This window comes from Lontra canadensis, unplaced genomic scaffold (assembly GCF_010015895.1).
Source record: "Lontra canadensis isolate GAN:19392208 unplaced genomic scaffold, GSC_riverotter_1.0 scaffold40, whole genome shotgun sequence".
Classification (NCBI taxonomy): Eukaryota; Metazoa; Chordata; class Mammalia; order Carnivora; family Mustelidae; genus Lontra; species Lontra canadensis.
The window spans coordinates 15,317,686-15,344,499 of record NW_022631034.1 but is presented as its reverse complement, the minus strand read 5'-3'; positions in this window follow the sequence as shown (position 1 = coordinate 15,344,499).

Here is a 26,814-nt window from a genome sequence, read left to right as displayed (position 1 = left end):
GCTCAAAATTTGTTTATGCTAATTCCATCTATGATGCCCATTTATTTTTTTCTGTTCCCAGACAAATGCTAGTCATTGCTAGGGGCCCAACCCAAATCCCATTTTTTTCCTGAAGGTCAACCTCATATACACATGATTTCTCCTTTCTTTATATGTTTAATGTACTTCTAGTGTTTCCCAATGTGTTTGAACTTTTGGAAAATCTCTTTTAATGTCAAAATGGTTGTCCCCCCCTGCCCTGTATGATCATAGTTGTTTCAAAAATTCATTAATTTAGGCAATGAACATTGACAAAAAACCTATAGCATTAGTTATTATCATCATTAGTCACAGCATCATTATACATAAAGGAAAAAGCTCTTTGTGTATGTATGCAATTGTGTATTTAGTTAGTAGGCATGCCTAGAGCACATCAAGATTTATTTCCTCTGCGAAACACTCCAATCATCATCTGGCTTAATCTTCCCATATTTACACTGCTGGCTACTGACTCCTTGCTCTTTTCTCACCTAAACCCATCCATGTTCATATTAATGGGTCCACAGTTTGTTGATAACTGTATTACGTTTTTCCCACCAGTTTGTATACTGTATTTACACATATGCTTCATTTGTTCTAATAATTATTTAAAAATACACTGAATATGGATTTCATGATAACACTGAATTTATATAGTTTATTTTTCTTCTGATAGTGATTAGCCTCATGTTGTAGTGGTAGTAAATATTGAATGATTATGGACACTGGGGAAGGTATGTGCCATGGTGAGTGCTATGCAGTGTGTAAACCTGGCGATTCACAGACCTGTACCTCTGGGGCTAATAATACATTATATGTTAATAAAAAAATAAAAAATAAAAAAAAATTGAATGAGTGAATAGATGGATGGATGGATGGATCTCTAGTATGTTTTATCCTAAATAAAGAAAACATCAGATTTTATTAATTAAGATTCTTGGCATCAAGAAAAGTATGTTCTAGTTAGGGTGAGATGAGATAGGAACTTAGGGACATATGTTAATTCAGACCCTTCAAAAAGCAAATGTCAAAATGAGATTAATTGTGCGAGGATTTTATTGGGGAAATGTTTACGAGAGAAAATGGGGAAGGAACCATAAAAACCCCGGAGAATAGTCAGACTGGGATGTAGGCTTAATTCCAAATAAAAGAGCAAGGAAGGGAAGGCTGGAGGGGAGGGGTAGTATCCTACATCGCTCTATGGTATCAGGAAGGTGTGGTGAGGCCGGTAGGAGGCCCCTCAAGCCAAAGTCAGAGGACAAAGGTGCCTCCTGTCTCCCAGAAAGGGGGACCCATGCTTCCTTCGTGCGCTCAGAGTCAGTGATTGTGTTGACATCCCCGCCACGTGTGAGAGTGTGAAGACTGTGAGCGGCCTGAAGGAAGCATAGCCTCAGAAGGAATGCAGTGCCGGATGGCTGCGTGCAACCCCTGGGGCCGTCTGCAAGGTGTAGTCTCATGTGTGTCACGGGTGACTCAGGGAGGCGTACGGACTCAGTCAAATAAATGAATTGAGGTTACCATGCAGGTGGTTTACAAACATTTTCTTTGTACCTGCCACCACCTAATGTATGTGTATAATACCTGCCACTGTGCATAGACCTATAAACACAATACATTTGTGAGTGTGTGTGTGTGTGTGTGTGTGTGTGAGAAACCCTCCTTCCAAACACACTTTTTACTTTATTTTGACTCAGCATAACATACCTCAAGTGTGAATGCCAGCCGCTTCTGCTGATGTTTTCAGAAACCACATGTTCTCTGAGCATTAGTTCCTTCATGATAAAATTAAGGGTAAGCCTAGATGGTCTTTAAAATTCTCATACTTCTAATGGAGTAAGGAGACTAACACTATTGAGTGCCTACTGTAGATCAGGTATTGTAATATGAAATTTCAAATACATATCATATTTAATTCTTTAAAAAATTATTTGAGGGGTGCCTGGGTGGCTCAGTGGGTTAAAGCCTCTGCCTTTGGCTCAGGTCGTGATCCCAGGGTTCTGAGATCGAGCCCCATGTCGGGCTCTCTGCTCAGCAGGGAGCCTGCTTCCCTCCCCGCCTCTGCCTGCCTCTCTGCCTACTTGTGATCTCTGTCTGTCAAATAAATAAAATCTTAAAAAAAATCATTTGAGTAGATATTGGCAGTATTATCATCTTCGTTTGGACAGATGAGAATTCAGACACAAGCTTGCTCAAAGTCACACAGCTAGTGGTAGATCTGGGATTCAAAGTAAATCTGAATGAGTTCTTTCATGTTTTCTGAGTCAAAAAGAGAGAGAGGAAAAAAAAAAAAAAAACAAAGCTCAAGCTCCAGATTCCTCCCATTAATTAAGAATAGTCACAGCTACACCAGAAGTGGTTCTCAAATTTTAAGTCACATAACAGCATCCAGGGAGCTAGTTTAAAATGTGTAAAAATAAACCTATTCCCCCTCCCTTAGTGAATGTTGCATGATCCTTCAAATATGTATTTGAAGAGGTCCTCAAGGAGCTGATGGTGTAGGTGGTCAGATGGACTGTGCCTTAGAAAATATGGAAAATATGGGTGCAGTCTACACTGCGGTTAAATAAGTAAAAGAAACAGAAGACAGAATTATTGCTTCAGGGCAACAAAGAACAAAGCTGGTAAGGACTATGAAGGTAGCACAAGAATGCACTACACACTTTTACCCTGTTCCCCATGCATGTACTTTCAAACTTTTTCTTCTAAAATTGCTTCCAGATATCTACCCAAGGGAAATAAAAACTGATTCATGGAAGAAATGTTTACATGAAAATTTTTTCATGATTGTTACATGATTAATTACATTCATTTTATATCATAACCATCCTACATTCCAATTCAATTTAACACATATTTCATATGCAGTAAAAATAATGGAAGAACATACAACAACTTATTAAGGATGGTTACTCAATAGTGATGGCATTATGGGAATTTTTATATCTTTTGTAACTTCTGGTGATTTCCAAATTCTCAATAATACACACATATGATCTTTGTATTAAAAATAGTTCTTCACTGAAAAAATAAAATTAAATTCAAAAAATAGTTCTTTAAAAATTAGTTAAAATTTAGTTGACAAGTTTTTCTGAGTTTTGGAATGTATCATGTACAATCCTGAAACATCAGAGTCACATACTTGATAGAAAGTTTCACTGACACTCATATATCCAGACAAAGAAGTTATTCCAATCTACAGAGATAATCAAACAGTGACATTGATTTCTACAATGTTTTTGAAAATAAGTTCATTTTTCTTCTACAATATGCTCTGATTTAATGAATATTTAACTATGTGTAATGAATACAACTAATTACAGTAGTTTTCCTATAAGGTTATTAAAATACTAACTGGAGTGTCTTGGGAGAATTCTCAATACCCATTCCTACATCAAATACCTTTTTTCTATCATTGTTTTCCAAGGAGCCCAGTCTGTTTTTGAGATCTAGTAAAGAATTTTCTCAGTGGAGGAAAAAAATGGCAGATTTCATTATTTTGATGTTTCCTTTTTAATTTGCATCCTTAAGGAAGTGTTACTTCATTCCAATTCATGAGTTTACTCGTTTGCATTAAGTTCGATGTGTCTAGAATTTCATGACAGTGCATTTAAACTATTCAGTCACATCTACCTCTTCTGGGAAATTTTGACATCTTTCTGTAGTGTGCTTGTAAATTTTTTGTGGTTTTCCCTTTCAAATTCGGTAATAGATCATCAAGCCTTTGAATGTGGTAGCTCTGGCAGTTGTCAAAGCAAAAAGCCATATATGTTTCCCAATATAACTGATGTTTTTCCAGTGAAATGAGAGCTTCTATTTAATGAAGAGTAAATTAATCAAATTATTTTTCTGTATTTCAGAGGACTAAATTACTACAATTAAATTATTCATGTAGATTAGATCACTTAAACAGTAACAGCTATAGTATTCAGAAATATATTAAGAAAACTATTTGAAAGTTTAAATCTTAGAAATATAATTGAAAACGTCTTCCCAGGAGAAAATACATGAGCACTAAATAAGATTAGAGTACTCCTAAATAATGGAGCTTCTAATAATTATTTCTATAACCTGAATATTTCTAAAATGAATAGTAATGCCCTGAAAAGTGATAGTCATTTTTTAAATTTCTGATCTTAGGTATATAAGAACATCTTCCCTCATTATATAATATTTATTAAGGACTCACACTAAGTTAGATGTCTATCAATCATACATATGATATAACCATGTTGGAGCACCTGAGAGTTAGTCAATACCATGAAGATATCATATAAATCCAAACTTAATATTGTACAGCTCTTTAGCAGCCAGATAACCTTTACCTTTCCCTCTGTTTCGCTTTGTTTTCAGAAAAGAAAAAGAGAGCTTTCCCTTTTCAAATACTATATTTATTCTCATTAAATATGTATATGTGAAAAAGCTACTTCACTTAATTGAGTTCCAGTTTCCTTATATATAAAGATAATAATATGCACCTCTTTACTGAATTGTTGAGAGGATTTTATTTAAATTATGTAAAGTACTCATGCAAAATGCATATGTACAAGGATACTTAGTATCAATTATTGTACTTAGTATTGATTTTTGTATACACAGCCCAAATGTCCATCACTAAGAAGTTAATAAAATACATTTAATGAAGTGTTATGCAGCCATGAAAAAGAAAGAAGACACTGTTCATGTATTGATATGAAATTATCTTCAGAAAAAATAGCATATGAAAAAAAAATGTGCCAGGAAAGCATTGGAATTTGTTAAAGGGAATCATTTATTCAAGAATTTTACCTTCAGTCTATTTTTCATGTGTAAAATTTATATGTTAAAATGTATTAATTTCTCTAAGGCAATTTTAATAGCTTTTAAATACTAGAAATAATTATTTAAAGCCCACATTGCATTAGAATATTGATTTATTATAAATATACCTCATGCTCTTTTCATAATCATTTCAGTTTAATATCTGAATATTCTGTCCAAGACTTATAAAAATTACCATTATCATATAATTTGTAAATTTGAGAATGTATAAAGATATAATCCTACAGAAATACGTATTTGGGACTTCTACAAATTGTTTACTTGACATAGTGGAGCCATTCACACTTGTCATGGAACAGCCAGCTGTAGAAAGCATATATGTTAAGAAGAATGGGTATTTTAGATGTACTTGTGAAAATTACGCAGGTTAATTGTTCACACTAGGTAAGAATAAACCCTTAAAGAATGTAAATTAATTAGATGATTAGGCCAATTTAGATGAATTTCTAATTTTCCAGGCAGCAACCTTTGTTATATATGGAGTCAATCAGAGGGGATTATTTCATAAAAAGAAAAGTAGGTGAACAGGGCTGGGAAGATTATGGCATTTAGGGATTGCTCCTAGTTTGGGGGAGGGGGGTGGTTTCTCAAAAGTAGTTTGATATAAAATCATTAACTAAAACCTGCAGACTTCCAGACATATTCACTTCCTTATTCTTTAAACATTTTAAGATTTCATATTTTGAACAAAACTAAAACTTTCACTTCTTTGCCATATTAAATACAAAGGAAAACAATTTTTCTAAAATTTTATTTCATCTCTTATTTCCCCATATGTCAGCCTGTCAGGAAGCTTGGTAAATTAAATTTCTTTTGGAAAAATTCTTGGAATGAATTTGAGTATTTTCAGAATCAAGAGCACTTTTACTAAGTGAAATTACTGTAACCATGTTTTTTTAACACAGCAATGTTTCACTTTAAGATTTCTAGAAAAAATGCCACAGGTACAGAAGAGATAATTTGCAATATGACTTATTCAAGACACAAGAGGATATAGTGTCCTACAAATATGTTCACCATAAGAAGACTTTAAATATTAAATTGCTACAGTATATTTAAAATAAAATGTATTATGCCAAGTCTTGGTTTACACATTTATTGATGTTAAATATGTGAATAAATGACTGTGACATTTGAGGAGGTAAATTTGATCCCCACAAATTAGTCAACTCTACATTAATATTATATATATAGATATACACATATCTATATATATATATATATACACATACACTACTGTTTTAAACACGTGGAAATTTGAGGTACATTGTGTTTTAATAATATACATGTATTTAATACAGTTTGTCTTTTCTTTCCATTTAATATGTCTGTGTATGTGTGTTTCCTAAAATGTATAATTAAAAGAGAAAGTCTAAGAAGACCCCATTGTCATTGTCATACATACATTGAAGGAGGCATTAAATTTTTTCAGATGATTCATTTGGAAAATTTATTCATTTTATAATAAAAATCATTTTATTTCAAGATTTCTGAGGCATTCTCAATTGTCTTACTCATTTGGTGGTAAAGGAGCTTTGGAGAGAGACATTCCCTCAAAGGAAGTGAATGCTACCAAAATATCCAAATGCGTTCATCGACCTTATAAATTAAGCTACAATGGAAATAAAACAATGATTTGAAAAATGGGTATTGGTAGTTTGGGGATGAAATCTGTATCAGTATTGAGGAGCAAGCAAAACTTTTGGACCCCAAATGATATGCGGAAAGACTCTTTGAAAAACTAAACAAACACCTCTCTCACATGTATTAAATATATAATTTATATAGAGATAGACACTATCATTTAGCTCACTTCTGGTTAATGCCTCTTAAAACTGCAGGATGTTTGATTAGAAATGTAAGTTCACTTTAAATACTCAGCTAAGCAAAATTTAATGGAAATAATACACTAGATTTTGGATTATCTACAAGTCTATTGCCAACAACTGAAAATTTATGTTACAGAATATAGCATTGTATTTTGTTGTCTCGGAATTACAGAACCATCACTAGCTCTCCTAATTGAGGTAACCAGGTGATTCCCTGGAGGAATTGTTAATTGTGGAGGATCTATAGACAGAAGGGTGTATTTTATAAACTCATCCTTAGAGAATATCTATGGTGTCTTACAATATAATTGATTGTAATAAATTATATTTCAAACATGTTGCAAAATCCAAGGGAATGCTTTAGTAGTCATAACAGAAACATTATTCCAAGAAAAACGAATCTTCAAACATGTTTCATATGAAGGTACTACCAAATATATCCTTCTAATTTCTCAAATCTCTAGAAATTCAAAGTCCCACCAGATTTCTTAGAGTTGCAAAGAAAAGCTATTAACTTTCATTTCTTTTCAAGACCGTATATTTGTGTAGGTCACTTTTTAATTTAAACTGCTTACCTAACCTATAAAATGCAGTTAAACTGAGCAATTGTTATCAGTCATGACTCTAGAAATGTAACCTTTAATTTATTTTTATTACTTGTTCAAAATGTAAAACTTTATTCAAATGTCACATTTTCCCTACCCTCCTTTTCATGAAAAGAAAAGCTGTTTTACTAAATAATTTAAAAACCATCTATCAGTGCTTATTATTGCTGAAACTGTGGGAAGCTTTGTCCTAAATTTCAAAATGCACAGTAGGCTTCTCTTGTCTGTTTACCTATAACATGTGGTCTGTGCATGTTATTTTGCTCCAGTGGAAACCATTGTCATCATAACTTATACTTGAAGTTAAAGTACTAACTAATAAAATATTTGCAGAGAAGGTGTTTAACACCTTAATACTTAAACAACTTAATACTATAGAGTTTTCCAGAGGCAGATATACAAAGTAAGGTACAGATATGTTCTTACCTTCTGAGGACAGATGTTTCAAGTTCCATTATTTTAAAATGTTTAATACTCCAAAAATAATACATTGTTATAAAGAAAGCATAACTACGTATCTAAATCCAGAATCAAGCACTACATGCTTATAATAAAATGTCTCCAAATTCAGAAGAAACATTCAAATAATATAAATACTGATTTTAAGATGCATAGGAACAAAAATAGAACCTTCTAGGTGAATTTTAAAAAATAGCAAAATTATTTTTTATGATCCAGAACCAGAAAGAGGAAAGAAAATCTTCAGAAAAGATGCAGTTTGGAGAGAAGAGGGTCTAGGAATCAAGAAGTATGCTCTCCTTAGAAGACAGAATTTAAAATTTTCTTGTCAGGACTGAAACTACACTGTAATGCACATTGTATAATCTAGTTAAAGGGTTATTGCCGGCCATCTCTCTTTACTCTTCATAAAAATACATTTGCAAGGCAAAAAACTCCATCTTACTGTTCCACCATGGGAGACTAGGTCTACCCTGAAGAAAAAAAAAAAAAGTCCAATGTCTTTAAAATAAGTACCAGAATATCAGTCAACTCTTAACTATTATTTGAGGGAATTCTACCCTGCCCAGTTTGTAGTCAGTGAACTTCTTCTTTCTACCAAATATCTTTTTATTTTACATATTTTTATTTAAAGTCTACTCTGTCCAGATACTGTCTTGGCACTTGGAAGTCCACAATGAACAGAACAGACTAAAGTTCCTATCTCAAGGAACTTAGATTTTAGTGGGGGAAAAGGAATAGAAAATGTTGAGGAAGAGGTGGTTCAAATTTTAACCACTAGTTCTCTAGGGCTAAGGTCACTGAGAAAGTCACAGTTGAAGTCATGTTTGACCTGAAGGTGGTATGGAGCCAACCATGTGGACATCAGGAAGATACCTGGTCAGAAGGAACAGTAAGTACAAAAGTTCTGAGTCAGAGAACTGGCAGTATTGTTGGAGGAAGAATGAAGAGGTCACTGTGGCTGACATGGAGTGAGAGAGGAGAGGAGTAGGAGACAAATTCAAGGGCACCAGATTGCACAATGATTTATAAGTTTTGTAAGGTTTATTTTGAGATAAGAAGCTGTTGAAGAGGAGCAAGATAAAGTAACTTCATATTTAAAGCATTACTTTGGCTATTGGACTAATAGACTTCAAGGGACCAAGTATTGAAGCAGAAAACTGACTTAAGAGACAAGTGAACCAGTCTGGGTGAGGACAAGAGAAATTGGACCAGGATGATATTAATGAAGTATTGTGATGTACTTGAATTTTTTAACAGATTCTGAAGATGGGATCAATAAGATTTCCTGATGATCTAGATGAGACAGGTGAGAGGTGACAAAGGGAGGAGTCAAGGAAGTTTTTTGAGGGGTGGTGAGAGTCATTAGTGTACCTCATTTTTAAAGCCATGAAAATGGATGAAGTTGCCAAAATGATATTGTGTGACACAAAAGAGAAGACATTCAAGGATTAAGGCTCACTTATCCTTTTGCAGGTTCAAGAAAGTCAGGAGAAAAGAGAGGGGGCGAAAGTCCTTAATTATTTTGGTTCCTAATAATATAGTTTATACTTTACATTATCTAGGAAATAATTCAGTAATTACTTTTTGGCAGAGTTGATTATTTGAGGAAGTAGACTAAATGAAAAAATCTGTATTTTAAAATGAAAAGCAATTTTAGTCTACTGGGGAGACAGACAAGCAAATTAATGGTAATATGATTATAGTGTGGTGTTGTCAGAAGCTGTGATAGAACTTTGAACAATGTCTGGTGAGGACAGAGTGATTTATCTTAATTAGACTGGGGATTTTGAGTAAGCCATATTTGATAAGGTTTATTTGGACTGTTTTAAAAGAATAATCAGTTGTTTAATGGGCACAGGATATTTTAAGGGACAGTAACACCATGTGTGAAAGTTTAGAAATGTGAAATAGCTGATCTGTATGTGTAAAGTAGCATACATATGTGAAGGAAGATGATGAAAACGAGACTAGAAATGTAGGTAGAGCCTACACTTACTGAAAAATTTTTTCCTTCACTCATTTTGAGTTTATTTTTGTGTATGATGTTAGAAAGTGGTCCGGTTTTATTCTTTTGTATGTAGATGTCCAGTTTTCCCAGAACCATTTATTGAAGAGATTATTTCTTTCTCTACTGTATATTCTTGCCTCCTTTGTCATAGATTAATTGACCACATAAACATGGGTTTATTTCTGGGCTCTCTGTTCTCTTCCATTGATTTATGTGTCTGTTTTTGGGCCAGTACCATACTATTTTGATTACTACAGCTTTGTAGTATATCTTGAAATCCAGAAGTATGATATTTCCAGCTTTGTTTTTCTTTCTCAAGATTGTTTTGGCTATTCAAAGATTTTTGTAGTTCCATACAAATTTTAGTATAATTTATTCTAGTTTTGTGAGCAATGTTGTTGGTATTTTGACAGGGAATGAATTGAACTGTAGATTGCTTTGGGAAGCATGGACATTTTAACAAAATTTACTCTTCCAATCTATGAGCATGGAATATTTTCCTACTTGTTTGTGTCACCTTCAGTTCCTTGCATCAATATTTTATAGTTTTCAGACTTGAAACCATAAATATCTAGGAGAAAATACGGGCATTAATTTCTCTGACACTGGTCATAGCAACACTGTTCTAAATATGTCTCTGAAGGCAAATGGGGAAAAGCAAAATTAAATTATTGGGACCATTTTCCCAGCACCATTTATTGAAGAGACTGTCTTTTTTCCACTGGATATTTTTTCCTGCTTTGTTGAAGATTCTTTGACCATCGAGTTGTGGGTCTATATCTGGGCTCTCTATTCTGTTCCACTGGTCTATGTGTCTCTTTTTGTGCCAGTACCATGCTGTCTTGATGATCACAGCTTTGTAGTAAAGTTTGAAATCAGGCAACATGATGCCCCCCCCCAGTTTTGTTTTTCTTTTTCAACATTTCCTTAGCAATTTGGGGTCTTTTCTGGTTCCACACAAATTTTAGGATTGTTTGTTCCAGCACTTTGAAAAATGCCGGTGGAATTTTGATCGGGATGGCATTGAAAGTGGAGATGGCTCTAGGCAGTATAGACATTTTAGCAATGTTTATTCTTCCAATCCATGAGCATGGAATGCTCTTCCATTATTTTGTGTCTCTTCAATTTCCTTCATGAGTGTTCTGTAGTTCCTCCAGTACAGATCCTTTACCTCTTTGGTTAGGTTTATAACCAGGTATCTTATGGTTCTTGGTTCTCTAGTAAATTGAATTGATTCTCTAATTTCCCTTTCTATATTTTCATTGTTAATGTATAAGAAAGCAACTTATTTCTGTACATTGATTTTGTATCCTGCCACATTACTGAATTGCTGTGTGAGTCCTAGTAGTTTGGGGTGGAGTCTTTTGGGTTTTCCATATAAAGTATCATGTCATCTGCAAAGAGAGATACTTTGACTTCTTTGCCAACTTGAATACATTTTATTTCTTTTTGTTGTCTGATTGCTGTTGCTAGGACTTGTAGTACTATGTTGAACAACAGTGGCGAGAGTGGACATCCTGGTCGTGTTCCTGAACTCACAGGGAAGGTTGTCAGTTTTTCCCCACTGAGAATGATATGTGCTGTGGGTTTTTCATAGATAGATTCTATGAAGTTGGGGAATGTTCCCTCTATCCCGATACTTTGAAGTGTTTTAATCAGGAACAGATGCGGTATCTTGTCAAATGCTTTTTCTGCATCAATTGACAGGACCATGTGGTTCTTCTCTCTTCTCTTATTAATTTGTTCTATCACACTGGTAGCACTACTGGGTATTTACCCCAAAGATACAGATGTAGTGAAAAGAAGGGCCATCTGCACCCCAATGTTCATAGCAGTAATGGCCATAGTCGCCAAACTGTGAAAAGAGCCAAGATGACCTTCAACAGATGAATGGATAAAGAAGATATGGTCCATGTCTACAATGGAGTATTATGCCTCCATCAGAAAGGATGAATACCCAACTTTTATATCAACATGGATGGGACTGGAGGAGATTATGCTGAGTGAAATAAATCAAGCAGAGAGAGTCAATTATCATATGGTTTCGCTTACTTGTGGAGCATAAGAAATAACACAGAGGACATTGGGAGATGGAGAGGAGAAGTGAGTTGGGGGAAATCGGAGGGGGAGACAAACCATGAGAAACTGTGGACTCTGAGAAACAAACTGAGGGTTTTGGAAGGGAGGGGGTTTTGGTGTTGGACGAGCCTGGTGTTGGGTATTAAGGAGGGCATGTATTGCATGGAGCACTTGGTGCATAAACAATGAGTCTTGGAACACTGAAAAAATTTTAATTTAATTAAAAAAAAATAAAATCTCAGAAACCAAAAAAAAAAAAAAAAAAATATATATATATATATATATATATATACACACATATGGACTATACGAAAATAAACAGCTTTGGCAAAGTGAAGGAAATGATCAACAAAGCCAAAAGACAACTTACTAAATGGGAGAAGACATTTGCAAATGATATATCCCATAAGGAATTAACATAAAAATATATAAAGAATTTATAAATAAAAAGCCCAAACAATCTTATTAAAAAATGGGCAGAAGACCCAAGTAGACATTTTTCTAAGGAAGACATAGAGATGCCAACATACACATGAAAAGATGTTCAACATCACCAATCATCAGGGAAATGGAAATCAAAACCACAATGAGGTATCACCTCACATGTGATCATCACACAGGACAGGTGTGAAATATCACACATGACAGGTGTAAGATATCACCTCACACTTGTCAGAATGGCTAAAATCAAAAAGAAAAGGAATAACATGTTGGTGAAGATGCAGAGTAAAAGAACCCCTTGTACACTGTTGGTGGGAATGTAAAGTGATATAGATACTGTAGAAAGCAGTACAGAGGTCCCTCAAAAAATTAAAAATAGAAATACACATGATCCAATAATTCCCCTACTGGGTATTTACCCAAAGAAAATGAAAACATTAATTTGAAAAAGCATATGCATCCTTATGTTCATTGTAGCTTTATTTACAATAACCAGGATATGGAAACAACCCAAGTATCCACCAACAGATGAATGGATAAGAAAGAAGTCTTATATATCTATATATAGATAGATAGATAAATATGATGGAATATTACTCAACCACAAGAAAGGATGAGATCATGCTATTTGTAACAATATGGGTAGACCTTGAGGGTATTATGCTAAGTGAAATAAATCAGACTAAGAAAGATAAACACTGTATGATTTCTTTCATACGTGCAATCTCAAAGAATTAACAGACAAACAAAAAGCAGAAACAGACTTATAAATACAGAGAACAAACCAATGGTTGTCAGAGAGGAGGGCATGGGGGAATGGGAAAAATGGGTGAAGGAAAGAGGGAGACACAGGCTTCTGGTTATGGAATGAGTGAGTCTCAGAAATAAAAGGCATAGCATAGGAAATACAGTCAATGGTATTATATAGTTATGTAATGGGATAGATGGCAGTTACACTTACAGTGAGCATAGCATAATGTATAAACTTGTCGAATCACTATGTTGTACACCTGAAACTAATGTAACATTATGTGTCAACTATACTCAAATAAAAGAATTTTTAAAAGTTATCCTTAAAATCTTGGTGACCATGGACTTGCACTTTTTTTTTAACTGAAAACAGCTTTCCTGATGTAAAATAGATATACAATAAAATGCTATACTTAAAATGTATAATTTGATAGTTTGGGCATGGTATGTACTCATACACCCACCACCACAATCAAGCTAACAATCTAGTCAGTCATCCCAAAAGTTTCTTCTTGCCCTTTATACTCCTTCCCTCACCTTCCTTCCGAACGTGAATTTGTGTGTTCAGAATATCACAGTCTGTGGGTTATATTAGTCAGGATTCTCCAGAAAAACAGTACCAATCAGATATGTAAAGATATTTTCATCTATGAGGAGATTTATTGTAGGAAAGGCCCTAGTGGGTGTGGAAGCTGTGAAGTCCCACAATCTCCTGGGGTTAATCTGGAGACCTGGGAGAGCCAGTGCTATGATTCAGGCCAGGTCTGAAGGCTGAGACCTGAAGTGAGGAAGGCTGCTCTGGAGGTCCAACAACCAGGAGCTTCAATGTCCAAAGGCAGAAGAAGATGAGTATCTCAGCTCAAAAAGAGAGCATTCGTCCTGCCTCTGTCTTTTGTTTTTCTCTGTCCTCCAAGAACCAGATGTTGCCTAACCACATTGGTGAGGCAGGATCTTCTTTATTTAGTCTCCTGATTTAAATGCTAATCCATTCCAGAAATACCCTCACAGACACACCCAGAAATAATGACATCTGGATACATAAAATTAACCCTCACGATGGCAAATAAATATCGGAAATTAGACTTATGGTAGGATGAACAATGAGAAAGTTTAATAATCTCTGGGGCAAGAAATGGACATTGTCTTCTGAAATGAGGAAATAGAAAATGAATTGGAGAAGAGTGTGTACATTTAAGAAATATTCAGAAGGTAGAATATGCACACTTGGGAAATAATATGGTGTGGAAGTAAAGGAATACAGAGGAGTTCGGGTTTCTAATTAGACAGATCAAACATGGAATAGAGAAGGAGATGTTTGGGATAAATGAGTAGAGTTCATTTAAATAAAAATTAAAATAAAAACAAAAAAACAAAAACAAACAAACAAAAAGAGCTAAGTTTCGGGGCACCTGGGTGGCTCAGTCATTAAGTGTCTGCCTTTAGCTCAGGTCATGATCCCAGGGTTCTGGGACCGAGCCCTGCATTGGGCTCCCTGCTCAGCAGGAAGCCTGCTTGTGTTTCCTCTCTCACTGTGCCTCTCTCTTGTCAAATAAATAAATAAAATCTTTTAAAAAAAGAGAGAGAGAGCTGAGTTTAGTTGTGAACATGTTAGGCTGCTTTAATGACTCTTAACTAAAGTAGTATGGGAAGCAGTGTAGATACATTGTATCTGTAGTTCAGCAAAGTCCAAGGCTAGAGATATGCATTTGGGGTGTTTCCACACAACTGAAGTTAAAACGGTAGATTCAGATGGGATTTTCCACAGTGAGAAGAAGATGAAAAGCGAACACATGTCAGAAGCTGGAAGATGCCCCAAGTTGACAAGGTTTCTTAACCAAGAATTTTTCTGTTCTCAATGATTGAACAAAGAGAAAAATCCCTCACAAATGGAAATTTAAGTTGTTTTCATTTCTCCCACCCTTTAACACTTCCTTGCTAGTCCACAAAGTGCCCATTTCCTCTTGTGTGTGTGTTAGAAATAAATTTTTTTTTTTTTTTTGGTCATACAGTAACAATTCCCAAACTTTGGCCCCTCCATGTTTCCATTCCCTCTCTATTATAGATACTGCAGAGATTGCATGGATGTCAACCAAAGGTAGTCCCATTCAGGCATGAGAATGTTAAGGAAGTAGATCTGGGAGCATGACTACCTAAGATAGGGCCGTACGACACCTCCTCCACGCAAACACACACTTAAGAGGAAACCTTAAGTGACCCCAATTATGCCTTAGGTTCTTCTTTGGGTTATGGGGCATAAGTCATCTCTTCCATGGGACTTGCATATAACCTATATAGAGATTTCATATTTTTTCTATGCATCAATTTTTGCAAACTTCATTAAGCCATGAAGGCTAATACATGTATAGGAATTAAACAAAATAAATAGGATACCCTTTCCGTGGTAAACTAATCATGAGCAATTAATGTTGCACCTTCAATATTCACAAAGAGACAAGGCTGACCAATGGTTCATGAAGTATAAATGGCTTACTATACACTTCCCTCATCTTGGGGTAGTCCATTTCAGCAATTAGGTTTGGCTATTTTGGGCAATTCCCAGTGACAATTTTATTTGAAAGCTTAGACTGACAGAGCATCTCCTCTCTGCTCCCACATTCACTTTGGGGTTTAGGATACAGTGATTCCATTCACACTAAATATTCAGGCTTGTCACTTTAAAATATGCGTGTGGAGGCTCTGCTTCTCTTCTGCTCTGGAACAGAAGCCTTTCAAAGACCCATCAGAGTGGAAGCAGTCAAGCAAGCATATTTTAAAGTGACAGGTCTATATCCAAACTCTATGGTCTTAATGAAATCTTTATTCTAAGAACTGAACTTTTTAACTCCACTAGCGCCACTGTGGTCTCCAGCCTTTCTCTGTTAATCATTTCCAAATCAAGTTCATGGGCAGGAGAAATATCTCTAGGGTACTCCTGAGATGTGGCTGAACTCAGCAGTCAATGGAAGAAGGCACCTCTGAGCACACTGACACACTTTTTCAAATATCTTAGGCTGCAATTTTGAAGAGCCTCTTTGGATTTCAGTTTTTATGAGGAAGAAAAACAGAAAGCTGGTCTGCCGATAGAAGTTTTCAAAGATTCTTGCATTGCTAAATCACAAACAATGTTCAGTATGGAGCCCGGTGAATATTTGTGCAATTATTACATTTTGGCCCAGTGCAATTAGCTTGGCAACATTCGCCTGTGAAGACCACCATCGCTAACAGCAAAGGATTGCAGGTCAACATCATGAGTCACTGCCAAAGCTGCCTGGACCCTGCCTACATGATGCTTGGAGCCAGTCCAGGTATTTAGTCCCTAAAGACGTTTGCACGAATGATGCTTATCCTCGAATTAACCTCAACATTTTAAAACTGTAGCAATGGAAATGGTTAATTAAGCTCAGACTGCCCGACTGAATTTTTGCCAGTTGCCAATTGCAGTGCTTTCTCTTTTTTGCTTACCACAGATCCATGCATGAGCTTACCAGTGCAGAAATGGCCAGCTACCATGTGGAGTGGCAACCTAACATTTCTGTCGAAGCTACAAAACTAACTCAAATAGAGACAGTTGAAATCACAAAGATCGGGCGTTATGATAGTCAATTCACTGTCACAGTACAATTTTCTGAAGTTTATGGCCCAACATAGTCAAATAGCCAGAGGAGGGAGATATAAGTTGAATCACTGATAGAATCGCTCTAGCCACCTTGCCCCATCTTGTCTGCATTGTATATTGTCACTGCTGTAATATATTTTCCACTATGAGTAAGAAGTCTTCTTTTGATTAGGAAAGTAGTATAGTGTGGAGGTTAAGCATATGAGCAGTACAGTAAGACCACCAGGAGTTGAATTTTTGTTCTCCCAGTTTCTAATTGCATGATCATGATCAAGTTACTCTCTGTGCCTCAGTTTCTTCATCTATAAAATGGAATTTTGTTACGTGACCCTAGGCGCAAACGATTTGGAATAGGGTCTCACAATTTAAGTACCATACATGTGTTAGCTGTTCTTGCTCTTGCTTAAGGATCATTTTTTGGTTGTTTGATTCCACAAACCCATAAGAAGCAAAAACAAACCTACATAGCCCATGGGTAAAGAAACAGGTTATGTAATAAGGGCTGGATCTGGGGGTTTCATCTACTCATAATATTGCTATAAGACTTAGCCAATGTAAATATAGTACAGTGTCTGAAACCTACCAATGATAAGTAGTCTCATCAGTATTGCTGTTGTTAATGTTTTCTGCATAACCTAAAAAAGGCACCCCAACTTTTGGTGAGGAATGAATTTCATTCAAGAAAACAGCAGTAGCAAAATCATAGAACATTAGAGTCAGAAGGACCCGAGAGAAAATCCACCCCAATCTCTAATCCAAGAAATGCTTCCCCTTTTCACTTCTCTGCTCTTAGCTAAAACAAACAACAAATTAAAAAAAAAAAGAAGAAGAAGAAAGAAGAACTAAAACAACAACACCCCCAACAATAACAAACCACCTTTGAACATCTCCAATGAAGATCTAATCACTCCTTTATGACGTAGCTCATGTCAGTAAAAATATTTTAAAATATCTGCAAGTTTTTGTTTACATTTACCTGAAATTACTCACTAGAGGTTTCCCCTGCTACCCAAAAGTAGAGCATTTAGAGAAAAATCTCTTTTTCTTTAAAGATTATTTATTTATTTATTTATTTATTTATTTGTTTATTTGACAGAGGGAGAGAGAGAGAGAGTGAGAGAGAGAACATGTAGGGGGAGCAGCAAAGGGAGAGGGAGAAGCAGGCTTGCTGAGCAGAAAGCCAGATGCGGGGCTCAATCCCAGGACTCCGGGATCATGACCTGAGCCAAAGGCAGACATTTAACTGGCTGGGCCACCCAGGCACACTCCATGCTTTTTTAAAAAAGAAAAAAATTGAACATTCCTAGACCTCAAATGTAACTTCTCTTAGGCTTTTCTGATACCTCAGGACATGTCTTGCTAAGGGATGCACAAAATAAATCCTGAGAAAGCACAATGTTCACAGACACAGTGCAGAGCTGTGACAGCTGGATGTTGAGTGTAGGTCCTGGGAAAGGAGCTTGGCAGGGCCCCTCTCACGGCTGGGGTGAGCACTGCCGCTGTAATGTTTACTGCAAAACACACCCTGGACACATTTTTTTTTTTTTTTTTTGATAAAAGCAAAAATGCTCTTTGGATTCCTTTCATTTAGCAAAAACAGGTATTAATGCAGGAATAATGTGAATTTTGGGAAAATGAGGGCACTTGTAATCTTTAACCCATCATTTCAGCTTCTGCTTTCCTCATTCTTTCAGAACCCTCTAATTCTTTTTCTATATCATGTTCCATGGTCTACCACACACCCCATCATTTTTTTTTCTTTTTCCTCCAGCTAAAGATTTCTAGTTTCTTTTACTAATTCTCAGATAACCTTGTTTTAGTTTCGTTTTTATTTTAACTGCCCTCCTAGGAGTGTGTTCTGCTCTAATCATTTTTTTTCTCCTAAAATGTGATTCCTAATGAAATAAAATACTCCATAGATAATTCTTTTTAGTATATGGTAAAGGGGAAATATTACTTCTTTTCTTGGACATTAAATTTCCATTATGTAGCCCAAGATCAAATTAGCTTTCTTGGCAGCTGAATCACAATCTTAACTACTTGACAGTCTTATAGTTCAAGATGCTTCTACATATATTTCTTACAAATTGTTTTTATTTTTTTCCCTGTCATGCACTTTAACAGCTGGTTTTAGAACTTAAAAACAGGGCTGCGTTTATCCCTAGTAATTTCCCACCTGTAAATTCAGCCCATTGCTCCAGTCTGACTACATTTGTTCAGATTCTTGTTAGCTAACTCTCCCAGGTTTTTACCATCCACATGCTGTGAGAAGTTTACTATCAATGAAGTCCTTGAAATATCTGGAGTGCTGAAAGTGATGGAGTTAGTGGTTAATGCCAGTCTTTTAAATAGTACATTTTGGATATAATCACTGGCCAATTATAAATTCTCTGAGTATTTTAACACTCAGTCCAGTTATAATCAAAGGTGCCATGAAATACTAGTCAAATCCCAAAGGTCACAGCATTTCACTAATTTGTTAAATAGTAACCCTATTATAAAAATAAACAAAATACACACAAAAAATCCATATGCTGGCAGTACTTACATCATAAAGCCTCCATCTAGAAACCTAGAGAAATGCCAAATGATATGGTTCAGGGAATCCCACTTACCATTCCACTCATCCTCTCGCCTGACCTCAAGGGAAGAAAAGTAAAGACATTCCCTTTATTCTGTACCAACACTGGTGAACTCAAAGAGATACTCACTGTGAATTTTCAAAAAATGACACATCCTTTGCCTTCAAAATTATATTTTTATTGTGACACTGGAGCATGGTCCATATTCTGGTCAAGTGACAGATATTGTACTCTGGCTTTGGTATGTTCTTCTAAATTTCTGAGAATGATGTTGGATATCCCTTCCCTAAGAGTCTTTTCTGCTCATGGATTAGAAAGTCATCAAGAAATTTTTTATTTTACACTTGGAGGTAGTCACTCATTTTACAAACACACATGGAGTGCTCAGTGTGTGTGTGTGTATGTATAATAATGTATATATGTATAATAAATATATAGTAAATATATATTATACACATATTTTTATATTTAATTTGTGATAGGTATAAGGGATTTAAATTACTTTAAAAACATAATACCTGGGTGCCTGGGTGGCTCAGTTCGTTGGGCAACTGCCTTCCGCCTTCTGCCCGGAGTCCCGGGATCAAGTCCCGTATCGGGCTCCCACCTCCATGGGGAGTCTGTTTCTCCCTCTGACCTTCTCCCCTATCATGCTCTCTCTCACTCTCTCTCTTTCAAATAAATAAATAAAATCTTTAAAGAAAATATAATACTTTTGTGGAGCTGATAATCTAACTAGGAAGACAAACACACTAACAAGTATTAAGAAGACACTGTTGTAAATACTGTACACAAAGCATGCATAAAGGACTAAGCAAATATAGCAGAACTTGTAGAATCAAGCTAGAATATCAGCCTAATATCACATGAAAACGAATGTACCTTTGCCAAGGACTAGGGAAAGGAGATAACCACAGCTTAAGAAAAACATTTCAGGCCAAAAAGGCATGCACAAAGAATATCTAGTCTTCTACTAACCTAGGCTATTGGTCCACTGTCAATTCTCCCCTAGATCTTTCCAGCAGATTAATTATCTCCCAGCTTTTGTCCTTGTCTCCCAAAGTCTGTTCCAAATATAGTAGACAAAGAGATCCTTATAAAATCTAAGTCAGGTCATGTTACTAATGTGCTTAAACTCTTCCAATGACTCCTATAATAAAATCAAAGAATAAATATGCCAGAATAATATTCTAAAATAAAATCAGATAGTAATAATTTAAAAAATGATATCACAGAATAAAACCAAAGTCCAGAAAATGGCCTCCCAGAAGCTCCAAAATCTCCAGTCCCTCTCTTGCCTATTATCCTGACCATATTTTTTTGGACAGCTCTAGAGATATTGGCTGCCTTGTTTTTCAAACACTCCAAGTAGCCTTCCACTTCAGGACCCAGACATTGTGGCTTCCTCTGCCTGGCACGCTCTTCCTACACAGACAACCATATGTCTCCCTATGGTTCTGGTTTCATTTTCTTCACAGCACTTATTACCCTGGGTCACTCCATATATTTACTGATTTGTGTACTATCCACTTCCTCCCACAAGAATATTAACTCCACGATGGCATGGATTTTGTTTGTTTTGTTCTACACTGTATTCCTAAGTATTTTCACAAACTGAAGTACTGAAAGCAGACTCAGAGGAGGGAGGTGTGCATGGGTGTCATTTTATGAAGAATCTAGTATTGTGTGTCAGAAAGGATGGACTTCATCTTTTTGACCATAAGTAACTGTTGAATGCTGTGGAATCTTTTGGAAAACAGAAGCAAAATCTTTGAACTTTCTATACCCTCAAGGCCATTTTCAGGTGAAGCTTCACCCCCGTATTATTCCCAGGTACACAAGCCCTGAATAGTAAACTCTGCCACAACTAATGGGGTTTATGAAGACTTTAATGTTCTATAATAATTTCCAACATAGCCTGATGAAACTTACCAGCTCCTTTTATGGGCTACTAAGAAACCACTGAAGCATATGAAATGGAAATCATTTCTATTTACATATTTGAATCAAGAATGAGAAATTAAAAGAGTCATAAGTTAACATAATTTTAAGATGAAGTAAGCCTATTTTTTGTCACTGCTGACCAAAAGGAAAAAGAAATTTACTTATTAGAAGGATAACAGACCTGCTATACAGTAAACTTTTGATGTCAAAACAGACATTTTCAAGTAAACAGGAATAAACACATAATTTTAGTTATAATGCTGGCTTTGTTGTATATGATATATAAAATATGTGAAACCGAAAGTCTGCAAACAAGGGCTTTGTGTGGGTTTCTTGAAGCAACAAAAAATGTGTCAAGTAGATGATGAATACATAGCAGTTGTAACCCGGCAGGTAACCAAAATTCAAGGTGAGATTCTAGGCAGATATAAGACATTTGTCCTCTCTATGAGCTGAGAGCTATGAGTTACAAGAATTATGGAAACATTAACTTGCTTTCAGAAAATATCAAAATTATAAGAAATACTACTACAGTGTGTTGGTAAACTTCCTCAGTTATTTGGTTCATTATTTTCAAGGTCAATATTGAGTGGCCTCCTGACCTTGACTCATTAATTGCTTACTCTTATAGTACATACTCAATCAGACAGGTACATTGTTTAGATTCTAAAGGAAAAGGTAAATAAGAGCTGTATTTATGAAAAGCTACACTGTAACTTGCATAATTATCTTTTCTACTTTCAGCCAATCACAAGCTGCAATACATATTATCTTCACATTCCCTTCTACTCCTGTCAAAATAGCAATCCAATTCTATTACTATGTATTTAGAGATACGGATGCTATAAAAGAAAAAAATGATTTAAAAGGAAAAGAAATTCAATGGAATATCATATAAAGAACATTATCTTAAGAAAAAGTATTACAAATTTTGCTTTTGACAAATAAAAATAATGACTTTTCAAATACAGACATTTTCTCATTTATCTGTGGGAGTTTGGACATAGTAAAGAAGTTAGAGACTGCCTTGTGTTATTTTTTGAGTAGCTCTAAAGGCTAGGTATTATTATTATTATCATTATTATTATTTTAAACAGAGTGAAAACAGTAATTGGATTTACTTAGTGGCTTGCTCAAGGTTACAGCCTGGGTTCATTCAGATATGAACCCAGGACTGTCTGACTTTAACACTTTTGAAATCCCTAATGATGTAGGGAACATTACACAGTGTGTGCTTTTCTGAAGAATGAGTTAATAATTTTCATTAGGTTCTTACTGATATAAATCATATAAAAGATACATTATTACTGGTTTACCTTGGAATTACAGAGTTTATGCAGTGCAGGTGGAGCTGAGTCAAGCTAGCTTAATCTCACTGGTCTCAGGATGCTTCCAGCAACACAGTATAGGTGAAATTAGCTTGGACGCTCCCCTTCTAAGTACAAAGTTTGTATCTGCTCTGGTAAAGACAGAATCAGTTCTGATTGGTTGAGTGACTTAATGTTTCAGATGTCTTTTCTGATTGGTCATTGTCTTCACCATGTTCACTGAAAAACATTTGAAAAATTATTATTTTTTCAAATGATAAACAATACAAATAAAGTTCCGTACTACAAATATAATTTACAATTGGCCCAGTGTTGCAGCCTGTCATCACTAGGCAGACAAATTTTCTTCGTGTCTCATCAAGGGTCTCACAGCTTTCTTGTGGGATTATTTGTTGCTTCAGTGTCCATTTAAAAGGCCATGAGGTAAGTGCAATTTCCTATTTCCATCCCAACTGATACTGCTTAAAAGAATGTGAGTACTTTCCAATACTCAGCATCATTTCTTGGAATACTAAGATTACATCTTAATAATGTAATGAAATTTTAAAAAAAAGAAGAAGAAGAAGAAATAATAAATAAATAAATAAATAAATAAATAAATAAAATGTAAATATTCCAACAAAAATACCCTAATCTTTATTTTATTTTATTTTATTTTATTTTAGATCTTGTTTTATTTATTTAACAGAGAGAGACACAGCAAGAGAGGGAACACAAGCAGGAGGAGTGGGAGAGGGAGAAGCAGGCTTCCTGCCGTGCAGGGAGCCTAATGCAGGGCTCCATTCCAGGGTCCTGGGATCATGACCTGAGCTGAAGGCAGATGCTTAACATATAAGCCACCCAGGCACCCCCAAAATACCCTAATCTTTAAAGAAGATTGTAAAATTGCATGAGAGGTTGGGGGATGGGTGAAATAGATAAAGGGGATCAAGATTACACTTACCATTATGAGCACTGAATAACATATAGAATTGTTGAATCATTACATTGTGCACCTGAAACTAATATAACATTGCATGTTAATTATACCTCAATAAAAAATAAGAAAAAATAGTATCACATAGTTGGAATTTTACTCATTTCTCTGTTTTTTGTTTGTTTGTTTGTTTCTATTTGTTAGGGCTGTATGAGTCTTCAAGATACTTTGGATATTAACCCCTTTATAGATTAATGGTTTGCAAATATTTTCTTTCACTCAGTAGGTTGCCTTCATTTTTTTTTTTTTTTTTGATGGTTTCCTTTGCTGTGCAGAAGTTATTTAATTTTAAGTTTTTATTTGAATTCCAGTCAGTTGGGGTACCTGAGTGGCTCAGTCGGTTAAGCGTCTGCCTTCGGCTCAGGTCATGATCCCAGGGTCCTGGGATTAAGCCCCACATCGGGCTCCTTGCCCAGGAAGGGAGCCTGCTTCTCCCTCTTGCTCTGCCTCTGCTTGTGTGTTCCCTCTCTCTCAATCACTCTATCTCTCAAATAAATAAATAAAATCTTTTTTTTTTTAAAGATTTTATTTATTTATTTGACAGAGAAAGATCACAAGTAGGCAGAGAGGCAGGCAGAGAGAGAAAGGGAGAAGCAGGCTCCCTGTCCAGCAGAGAGCCCGATGCGGGGCTCGATCCGAGGACCCTGAGATCATGACCTGAGCCGAAGGCAGAGGCTTAACCCACTGAGTCACCCAGGCGCCCCATAAAATCTTTTTAAAAAGGTAAATTCCATTTAATTAACGTACAGCGCAATATTAATTTCAGGTGTAGAATATAGTGACTCAACACTTCCATACAACAGCCAGTGCTCATCACAGCAAGTGCCCTCCTTAATCCCCATCACCTGTACACATCCCCCCACCCATCTCCCTCTGGTAGCCATCAGTTTGTTCTCTGTAGTTAAGAGTCCCTTTCTTGGTTTGCCTTCCTCTCTCTCTTTAGTTCCATTTGCTCATTTGTTTTGTTTCTTAAATTCTACATATGAATGAAATCACATGGTATTTGTCTTTCTCTGACGGACTTATTTCATGTCCCGTAATACTTTCTAGTTCCATTCATGTCACTGCAATTAGCATGAGTTCATTCTTCTTATGGCTGATGGCTGAGTAATATTCGTGTGTGTATGACATCTTTTTTATCCATATATATATGCATATATATTCTCTCAGCTTCTTTATCTGTTTGTCAATCAATGGACACTTGGGCTGTTTCCATAATTTGGCTCTTGTAGATAATGCTGCTATAAACATAGGGGTGCGTGTATCCCTCTGAATTAGTATTTTTGTTTTCTCTGAGTAAATATCTAGTAGCGTAATTGCTGGATCATAGGGTAGTTCTATTTTTACATTTCGAGGAGCCTCCATACTGTTTTCCAGAGTGGCTGCACCAGTTTGCATTCCCACCAACAGTGCAAGAGAGTTTCCCTTTCTCCATAGCCTCGCCAACACCTGTTGTTTCTTATGTTACTGATTTTAGCCATTCTGACAAGTGTGAGGTGATGTCTCATTATAGTTTGATTTGTATTTTCCTGATAATCAGTGATGTCGAGCATCTTTTCATGTGTCTTCTTTGGAAAAACTGTCTATTCATGCCTTCTGTGCAGAAACTTTTTAAATGTGATGTAATCCCACGTGATTATTTTTTCTTTTTTCTTGTGCTTTTGTTATCAAATAAAAAAAAAATCATTGCCACGACCAATATCAAGGAAGTTTTCCCCTATATTTTCTTTCTTGGTGTTTTAGAGTTTCAGGTCTTACATTCAGATCTTTCATCCATTTTGAGTTGATTTTTTGTATATGGTGTAAGATGGGGTCCATTTTAATTCTTTATGCCTGGCTGTCCAGTTTCCCAAAATCATTTGTTAAAGACTGTATCCTTTCCCCATTATATATTTTTAGCTCCTTTGTCAAAAATTAAGACCATAATGAGCAGGTTTATTTTCAGGTTCTCTATTCTAATCTATTCATCTATGGTTTGGCTTTTATGTTTTGATTATAATAGCCGAGTTATACGGTTGGAATTCAGGAATTGCAATGCCTCCAGTTTTGTTGTTCTTTCTCAAGATTGTTTTAGCTATTTGGGGTCTTTTGTTGTTCCATAAAATTTTAGGATTATTTGTCCTATTTCTGTGAAAAATGCCTTTGGAATTTTGATAGGGATTGCATTGAATCTGAAGGTAGCCTTACGTAGAGTAGCCATTTTAATCATATTAATTCTTCCAATCCTTGAGTACAGAATACTTTCTGTTTGTGTCATCTTCCATTTTTTCCATCAGTGTCATAGTTTTCTGTATATAGATCTTTCATCCCTTTGGTTAATTTTTTTCTCAAATGTTTTATTATTTCTGATGCTACAGTAAGTGGGACAGTTTAATTATTTCTTTCTTTCTGGTAAGCCATTAGTATATAGAAAAGTTTTCTATATACTGATTTTGTATCTTGCAACTTTACTGAATTTGTTTATTCTAACAGTTTTTGGTTGAATCGTTAGTTTCTATATAGAATATCATGACATCTGCAACTAGAGACAATTTTACTTCTACTTTTTCAATTTGAATGCATTTTATTTATTTTTATTTTTTTGCATAGTTGCTCTGGCTGGGATTTATAATACTGCTTTGAATAGAAGTAGTGACAGTGGACATTCTTGTCTTATTCTTGATCTTAGGGGAAAGGTTTTAGCTTTTAGTTTTAGTGTGGGCTTATCATATATGGCCTTTATTATGATGAAGTGTGTTTTTTATTTCTTTTTTTAATTTTTAAAGACTATTTATTTAGAGAGAAAGGGAGAGACAGAGAGAGAGAGAGAGAAAGAAAGTGTAAGCAAGGGGGAGGCACAGAGGGAGCAGGAAAGAGAGAATCTCAAGCATAGTTCCTACTGAGAGGGTAGCCCAATGTAGAGCTCCATCTCACGACCCTGAGATCATGACCTGAGCCAAAATAAAGTCTGACGTTTAACCAACTGAGCCAGCCAGGCGCTCCAAGATATGTTTTTTCCTAGACTCAATTTATTTAGAGTTTTTATCATAAAACAATGTTGAATTTTGTCAAATGCTTTTCTGTATCTTAATTACATGATCATATGATTTTTATCTTTTAGTCTATTAATGCAATACAACAGATTTATTGATTTGTGTTTTTTGAACTCTATTTGCATCTCAGGGATGAATTCCATTTGATCATGGTATATAATTCTTTAAATGCTCTTGAAAGTTCCATTTACTAACATCTTGTTGAATATTTTTGTGTTTATATTAACCAGGAATATTGGCCTATAGTTTTCTCTTTTGAGTGACCTTATCTGGAGCTGGTATCAGAATAATTATAAAATAAGTTTGGGAGTGTTTCCTCCTCTTTG